This window comes from Lactuca virosa, chromosome 5 (genome assembly GCF_052849685.1).
Source record: "Lactuca virosa cultivar CGN04683 chromosome 5, Lactuca_virosa_CGN04683_v6, whole genome shotgun sequence".
Classification (NCBI taxonomy): Eukaryota; Viridiplantae; Streptophyta; class Magnoliopsida; order Asterales; family Asteraceae; genus Lactuca; species Lactuca virosa.
Window position 1 is genome coordinate 284285132 of NC_136430.1, and position 9492 is coordinate 284294623.

At 30.6% G+C, this 9492-nt stretch overlaps 1 long non-coding RNA gene and 1 pseudogene across 2 annotated transcripts; one reads left to right on the top strand and one right to left on the bottom strand.

Moving 5' to 3' along the window:
- Positions 1 to 1637: 1637 nt before the first annotated feature.
- On the bottom strand, positions 1638 to 3317 carry LOC145112847 (GDSL esterase/lipase At5g33370-like; annotated as a pseudogene). Its single transcript, XR_013710661.1, has 5 exons — positions 3065 to 3317; positions 2759 to 2870; positions 2431 to 2673; positions 2106 to 2361; positions 1638 to 2029 (listed from the first exon to the last, which is right to left on the bottom strand). The product of XR_013710661.1 is annotated as a GDSL esterase/lipase At5g33370-like (transcript).
- A 4100-nt stretch (positions 3318 to 7417) lies between these two features.
- LOC145115957 (uncharacterized) lies at positions 7418 to 9132 on the top strand. Its single transcript, XR_013711790.1, has 3 exons — positions 7418 to 8010; positions 8453 to 8585; positions 8782 to 9132. It is a non-coding gene; the product is annotated as an uncharacterized LOC145115957 (long non-coding RNA).
- The last annotated feature ends 360 nt before the right edge of the window (positions 9133 to 9492 follow it).

The following is a 9492-nucleotide window of genomic DNA, read 5'->3' on the forward strand; positions in this document are numbered from 1 at the left end:
CGTTGAAGACCTAATAGTAATAACTTAAAGAATGAATAAAGTCTGATCATACTCATAATTTAAGAATGTTGTTATTTTTTAAGAATTTTAATCACCTTTGTTGATATTCTTTTAGAATATGTATAATTATATTAAAATGTATAAGGATTTTAGTCTGTAAAAATATGTATGGATTTTTATTTAAGTTCGGATGTATAAGAATATATTAGAATGTTTGTTATTTTTCAACATCTGATTCAATAATTTTGTTTTTTTCAATAATATTCTATTAGAATAAAATTCTGAAAGAGCATCATTCTAACAAAAAATATTCTGACAGAATAAAATCGGTTATGTTTACAAATTACGTTAGAATTAAAATTGAATTAATTAAAAAATTCAGATTTTTTTAAATTAGGAGAATTAATCATCCCTAAAAATCTGAAAATTTCCTTTTATAAATGTAGTTCATTGTCCAAAATACCATTTTGCTACAAATTGTGTGATTATATGGTACATGTTATCCCATTATAATATCATACACTCTCAAATCATGTCCATTGATTAATTTCATCCGTTGGTCCAGATCTGTGCATTCTGACACACAATACTTAGTAAAAACAAAATAACCTAAGCCTATATATATATATATATATATATATATATATATATATATATATATATATATATATATATATATATTGTGTTTAATATTGACTTAATTGAGTAATTAAGTTGTTGGTTTTATGATCATCATAAATTGTTATTAGGTTAATTGTTACATGTGTACACTATAAATAGAGTGATCTTGTACATGGTAAATGATACAAAAATACTCTCTACTCTTCTCTTTTCTATGGCTGCGTTGTCTAGCACGCATATAGGTAATATCCAGATCTTGTTGAGTTCGACGATCTTGAAGAATCGTTCTTGCTGTTTGTTGTATCCTGGTAAACAAACACCCGGAGTGGGTCGAATTTGTTTTAAGAAAACCGTGTCAAACACATACATCAACCTCCATTAATTACTGTTTGGTTTTCGTTTATCGTGGTTATAGTTTCCTGCAAAGATTTCTTTGGGGTGGGAATATGGACTAAAGAAATATTTGTTGGGTTGCACGTCTTTCTTATATAGATGCTTGTTGTAATCACATCATCTCCCAACAAGGGTAACAAAGTGAAGCTTCTTAGAGCCTTATGTTACACGTTGATATGAGTGATATTGAATGAGAGGAACTCAAGGCTTTTCAAAATGAAGTTTAATTCCCCATTAAAGATAGAATACGACTTTCAATTGCTTTGATAAAATTGGATAAAATATCAGACCAAAAGGAGTAGTATAAATTGGTTAGATTGTTGTATTAATCTTGTTTATTCTTTTGCCATGTAATTGCTTATCATCACTTTCTTCCTAGTTTTGTTTTTATTACAATTGTCTTTTCTTCAATAAAATAAAATTAACAACATAGGAAATTGGGTTGAATGTTTCTAAAGATTTTAAAGTTAGATGAAAATAAATTGTATCATAAAATCAAATGTTATTGTCATCTCCGATCGAGAGTTTAAGTCTTGTATGTGAGGTGGAATCAGGAAAGGTTTAAAAATTAATTGGTTGTTAAAAAAACTGAAAGCAAATAGTATCTTAAAATCAGTGCCATAGGATTCAAATGTAGGTAGCCCATCAAAAACCAACCAGAAAACACTACGGCTATTGTCGCACATAATTAGCCAAGAAACCACGATACATTCCAAACGTTGGTACTAATAAATCACCATAACAAGGATACTAAACGTATAAAAATGCTTCATATCAACATTTCACACACGGGAATCCAAATACATGATTGTGGTTAGGTTCATTGGTCTCATGTAGTCGTCTGTGCCATTCACTATTTTTTCAACGATCAATCTGCATGCTCGTTCTGACGGATGGAACGCATCCCAAAACACAAACTCGTCTCTGTTTTCGCACAAGTTTGAATACGCATTGCAAAAATCTAACCCATTGTATGGTCCTTGTCCACAGCAAGCCGTTTTTGAAGTTACAAATCCTGCATGCATAATAATTTGAAACGGTAAAATCCTACTTAATCATTACAAATGGTTTTTCACGAAAATGGTTCTTACCATAGGCCTGAGGATCGTTCATTATATCAAAGTGCATCAGTCTTGTGTTGGCTGAAATAAACACTTCAGTGCCCAATTCAGCATTAAGGTTCTTAACCATTTGGTCTACTTGTGGTTCAAACAACTCTGCTGCAGCTTGAAGATCGGTTGAACATTCACCACTGAGCTCATTATGTTGCGCAATCTCCGCTGGTGCACAGCCTAGTGGTCCAGAACCTAACAGTATTGCCCTCCTAACTCCCATTTCGTACATTTTCTGTGATAGTTAACAACATTAGTTTTTTTCCAACATCGTCATCCTAATGAATTCTTGACAACAGCTTACCATCAAAATCTTGCGATACTCTGACACTAGGTAGATGACATACTCTGGAAGAGTATATTGTAGAGACCTAGCAGAAAACGGGACCAAGTAATAGTTGTTCACGAAATCATTACCCCCCAACGAAACAAGAACTAACGCTCGGTTTACTATATCCTTTGCTTTTTCTTCTCCTACTAAAGAACTCAGTTTTTGTTGGTAAACCTTAAAGTACTCTAATTGTAAGGGCACTGAAATTATCTCTCCCTGTGATGATTGCACAAGCCTTGATTAAATTTTGTTTACACACAGACACATATATATTGTTAATTATACGTTTGGTCAAACTTACAAACTGGAATCCTGTATCGTTGAGTATTCCTACTCTGCACCCAAAGGAAGCTTTTCTTCATGCAATTCTAGACCCAAAAACGGAAGTACAGGCTCAGATCCGATATGCTCACCTGTTTATAACGCATAATATTTAATTATCTCATCCAGTAATCTATCTTTAACTTGAAAAACACATGCGTATGCACAGAATCAAAGCAATAGAATCAGGGATTTTAAACATCGAACAAAAGTAAAGAAGTAAGACATCCGTAAAAGATGCAAAGAAACATGGCATATATATAAAAGAAGCAAGGAAAAACTAAACTGATAATGTCAGGGATGTTAAGGCCATTGGAGAAGCGGCCGGTTGGAAGCTTTGAGGGAGAGTCGATGCCGTAAGGGAAGATGTCTGCACGTGCGGGAGTTATCAAGAAGTTGTTGTTGCCGTTATCAACCAGAGAGTCGCCGAACACGAAAAATGGCCGTGGTTGGTTTACTTCAGGAGCACCATAAACCCCTTTTATTACCAAAAACAGCCTGAAAACGAACAATAGATCAATACACAATATAGAGAGGATAAAATGAGAGTCCGCCAAATAAAATGATTTTTAGAATGAGAGTCCGCCAAATAAAATGATTTTTAGAATGAGAGTCCGCCTGACAAAATGAGAGTCCGCCAAATAAAATGATTTTTAGAATGTCAAGTATTGATATGGTAAATCTCCTGATTATAACCGTAACATATGGTGTAGTCATTGGCGGATCCAAGAGTCCCGGACTATTCTCATTACAACTTAATTAGTGTGAAAAATATATAAAAAAAAATATATGTTTTTATATTAAGATGCAACAACTAATATAAATAAAGATGTTTTGAGATTTATTAGGCTCTGAAAATCTAATGTTTCAAGTTGGAAACATGACACATACGATCTTCTTTATTTAGTTTTTAAAAATCAAGAACAATTTTTAAAAAAATATATATGAAGACCTTTAAAATCAACAACACCCAGGGTTATCCTGTTTGATTCAAACATAAACAAGGATTTTATTTATCTGTATGACTTAATGTTAGAAAGATATCATAACCACTGCTAGAAAAGAAGGGGTTTTGCTACAGGAAAATAACTACGGAAAATTTTCGTAGGTAATTAGCTACATAATACCAACGGAATTCCTACGGAATAAGAAGCCCTAAATTAGTAACGGAATAGCTACAGAATAACGACGGACGCACATCCGTAGGTATTCCGTTGGTAATTAGCTAAAGAATAGATACGGAATAGCGATGAAAGTAAGCCCGTAGGTATTCCATAGGTAATTAGCTACAGAATAGCTACGGACTACCTACAGAAGAAAATAGATACAAAATAACTACAAAATACCAACCACTTTATAATAATAATATTATTATTATTATTATTATTATTATTATTATTATTATTCCCATTATTATTATTTTTCAATATTCAAGTCTTATTTTTTTTTTTGAATCGTTTTGTTTTAAATATTTAAAATACAAACAATTAAAAATCATACTAATAGTACTATTAATAATAATATTTATAAACATAATTATAATATATAATAATCGTAACCAATGTGCTTAACACACAAACAAATGAACAAACGAAAAAAAACAACGTTTAACACATCAATAAGGTGAAATAATATATACATTTAATGTATGAATAATAGACAATGATGATAATCACACATCAATAAGGTGAAATAATATATACATTTAATGTATGAATAATAGAAAATGATGATAATCAGGGGAACTATGTATATTTGTATAAGTAAGTGTATGTATGTATTTATGTGAGTATATGTACATATATTTATGTGTGTGTATGCATGTGTATGTGTGTATATGTGTGCTTATGTATATGTACGTGTGTGTATATATGTATGTGTATGTATGTATTTGAGTATGTATATGTATGTGTGTATGTGTATCTATGCATATAAATGGTTTTATGTACATTTATATGATGTATAACTTTGTGAAAACAAAACAATGAAAGTATAAGGATGTTGTGAAAAAAAATGAAACGAATAAAACAACATTTGACCCTTGAAAAATAGAAAATAAAAAAAAACGGTAGGTAATCCGTAGGTAAATACCTACGGATTACCTACAGATAACCTTTATCTATAGGTAATCCGTAGGTATTTACCTACGGTTTTTTTCTATTTTCTAAATTTTAAGGGCAAATATTGTTTTTTCAGTTTCATTTTTTTTTCACAACATCATTATACTTTAAATGCTTTGGTTTCACCAACTTATACATAACATAAACTTACATACAAAAGTATGCATCGCTAGACCCCATTACTCATTTACAACTTTATTATTCTTTTTTTATATAATATAAATGAAAGTTATTTTCTATACACAAATACAAATAAATACACACATTTACATACATACCATATGTATGTATTATGTTCAGTATATCACGTATTTGTTTAACGAGGTTAATTGTGGCTCAAGAACAAAGATAAATAGCTTTTTGTATCATATATAGTAATGGGTTCTAATGATGCACATTCTTGTACATACATTTATATGATATATAATTTTGTGAAAACAAAGCAATCAAAGTATAATGATGTTGTGAAAAAAAAATGAAACTAAAAAAACAACATTTGACCCTTAAAAAATAAAAAATAAAAAAAACCATAGTTAATCCGTAGGTAAATACCTACGGATAACCTTTATCTGTAGGTAATCTGTAGGTATTTACCTACGGATTACCTACGGTTTTTTTTCATTTTCTAATTTTTAAGGGCAAATATTGTTTTTTCAGTTTCATTTTTTTTTCACAACATCATTATACTTTAAATGTTTTGGTTTCACCAACTTATACATAACATAAACTTACATACAAAAGTATGCATCGCTAGACCCCATTACTCATTTACAACTTTATTATTCTTTTTTTATATAATATAAATGAAAGTTATTTTCTATACACAAATACAAATAAGTACATACATTTACATACAAACCATATGTATGTATTATGTTCAGTATATCACGTATTTGTTTAACGAGGTTAATTATGGCTCAAGAACAAAGATAAATAGCTTTTTGTATCATATATAGTAATGGGTTCTAATGATGCACATTCTTGTACATACGTTTATATGATGTATAACTTTGTGAAAACAAAACAATCAAAGTATAATGATGTTGTGAAAAAAATGAAACTAAAAAAACAACATTTGACCCTTGAAAAATAGAAAAAAAAAACCGTAGGTAAATACCTACGGATTACCTACGGATAACCTTTATCTGTAGGTAATCCGTAGGTATTTCGTTTTTTTTCTAATATTTAAGGGCAAATATTGTTTTTTCAGTTTCATTTTTTTTCACAACATCATTACACTTTAAATGCTTTGGTTTCACCAACTTATACATAACATAAACTTACATACAAAAGTATGCATTATTAGACCCCATTACTCATTTACGACTTTATTATTATTTTTTATATAATATAATTGAAAGTTATTTTCTATACACAAATACAAATAAGTACACACATTTACATACAAACCATATGTATGTATTATGTTCAGTATATCACGTATTTGTTTAACGAGGTTAATTGAGGCTCAAGAACAAAGATAAATAGCTTTTTGTATCATATATAGTAATGGGTTCTAATGATGCACATTCTTGTACATACGTTTATATGATGTATAATTTTGTGAAAACAAAGCAATCAAAGTATAATGATGTTGTGAAAAAAAATGAAACTAAAAAAACAACATTTGACCCTTGAAAAATAGAAAATAAAAAAAACCTCAGGTAATCCGTAGGTAAATACCTACGTATTACCTACGGATAACCTTTATCTGTAGGTAATCCGTAGGTATTTACCTACAGATTACCTACGGTAGTTTTTGTATTTTCTATTTTTAGAGGGTTAAATTTCGTTTTCTTTCGTTTTATTTTTTCACAATATCATTATACTTTAATTACATGGTTTAGACTAAGTTATACATAATATAAACACACGTACAACCGTGTTCACCATTAGAACCGATTACTCATTCAAAGTTTTATCCTTATTATTTGTATAAATGCATGTTATTTTCAGTACAATAGAATATACAGACACACATACATACAAACCCATATATATGTATTATACTTAGTATATCATGTATATGTTAATGATGGTTAATTGTGGTTCAAGAACAGACATATATAGTTTTTGTATTATGTATTATGTATAATAATGGGTTCTAATGGTGTGCACGGTTGTATGTACATTTATATTATGTATAACTCTCTGAAAACCAAGTAATTAAAATATAATGATGTTGTGAAAGAAATAAAACGAAAAAAACGAAATTTTACTCTTGAAAAATAGAAAATACAAAAAACTATCGTAGGTAATCGATAGGTAAATACATACGGATTATCTACATGAAAAAGTATATTATTTTAATGGTTAAAATTGGTTTTTAGTATATTATTAAAATTTAAAATTTTTATTTTAAAAACATGGAAAATGTTAAATAATAAGATAATAATAATTTATTTATAAAACTTAGTACTTATATTTTCAATTAACTTAATATTTTGATTACCTACGACTTTCCTACTGTTTGGGTTACCTACCCATTTCCTACGGGCCAAAATTCATAAAACCCATTGCAATGGGATTTCATTAGGTCAAAAATTTCTAATCACCCGCCTGATCTAATTTCCCTTCCAAATGGTAGACGAAATCGGCCATGCCGGATCTGTTCTCGCTGCCGGAGTCGACCGCCGCCAACGACATCGTCCTACTCCCGTTACTCTTCTCCTCCATCTCGCCTACTCTCAATTTCTCTAATCTCCCTGCACCCTATTTGCATTCCACTGTGCTTTCCGGAATCGATCAACGCCATCCCCACTGCTTTCGACTCCTCCTTACTATATCTCATGTCACCCCTCTGCCTTCTCCTACTCTCTCATCGTACATCGCCATCATCGATTCAGCATCCACCACCGGTCTATTTCAACGCCACCGCTCCACCAAAGCTAAACCTCGTTGGAAACCCTGACCGGTTCACCTCGTCACCGCCACCATTGATTTAGGAAGACGAAGCTCGCCGGAAACCCTCACCATCGTTGTCAGCCTTGCGGATTACACGGTCATCCACCATCATCGTCCAGGATCCGTATCCGATCACCCACCGCTGTCAGCCACCATTGTAAACCTACCATTGTCAGTCAGCCACCATCCTCAACTTTGCTATTCTAAGGTAAATTAATAGAAGATAGCCTAAGTTAGTTTGAACCATTAAGAAAGTTTGAAATTATAGATATGCATTCAAATCCAATCTAATGACCTTGATAGTCAAACCCCTAACTTCTGTTATAATTTTCAAATGGATTTGGTTTATATGTGTGTTTATAACTTCTGTTGTAATCTATTTCTATTTGTGCCTTGTAAGCTTTGAAGTGCAACAAGGTTGAATAGATTAGTTTTAACAATTATTAGAAACATGCTTCATTTGGAATTACATGTATTTTGATCATAATCATTTTAAATAGATTATTTTTACTTATTTATATTAAATAATTATTTCATATTTCGTATTTAATTAGAGGATTTTTTTTTCAATCTTCTTAGGACCAATATTAAATAATTAGCTAACAAACTTGGCTTTTCATGTTAAAGAAGCTTACTAATGCTATATGCAGGCAAGCAAAATGCTTTTGGAAGTTGGAACTTGGAAGATGTAGTAAGCTTGCTGAAGTTTAAGACTCGGTGTTTGGAAATTGTACGTAGTTCATGGGGACACATTCTTGCTTGTTGTTGGCTTGTTGCTTTCAGGTAGTATACAGTTAACGACTTTTACGTAAATAATGATCCAATTTTATTAATAAAGTATTTTTGGATTTTAAAATCAAAGTACATTGCTATTATGGATAGTATGTTCTTAAAATGAATTAAAGTAAAGTACATTGCTATCATGTTTTAAAGTTGAATTACATTTACTAACTCGATGTGTTTGTCATGCCGTTTTTAGGTAAATGAGTTGCGACAACAAGTATTAAACATGCAACAAGCCATGGATCAAAGGTAAAGTCAAATGTATTTGCAAATGGAACAAATGTGAAATGAAATGGAATTGCAAATGCAACGACAATTGGCCTCCCTTTATGAGACAACTCAATGCGTCCGGTAGTCCACTAAGTAGTTCTTAGTTTTTGTTTTAAAACACTTAATGAATGTTATGTTATTGACTAGTTCTTAGTTTTTGTCATGGCATTGTAATGGTATTTTGAGTATTTGAATGTATGAATGTTATGTTATTGACTATTTTAATGTTAATGAATGTAATAGTATTTTGACTATTTTATAATTATTTTTTTGGTTATTTTTGTGTTATTTTTGAGCAGAAAATTTGGATATTTTTTAAATTATAAATTTAATATAGCAACAAATTTGTGACATAATTGTATTCAATAACAGCTGTCAAAAAATAATATTTTGTAGGTATTCTATAGGAAATAGAGTTCAATACAGTCCGTAGGTATTTTGTAGGAAAAAGGAGGTGGTAGGTATTTTGTAGGAAAATAATCCGTAGGTACTCTGTAGTAAATAAATTTTGTAGGCATTCTGTTGGAAAATACTCCGTAGGTATTCCGTAGTAAATAAAGTTTGTAGGTATTCTGTAGTAAAATAAACCCGTATGTAATCTGTAGGTAATCCGTAGTAAAAGAGTTTCGTAGGTATT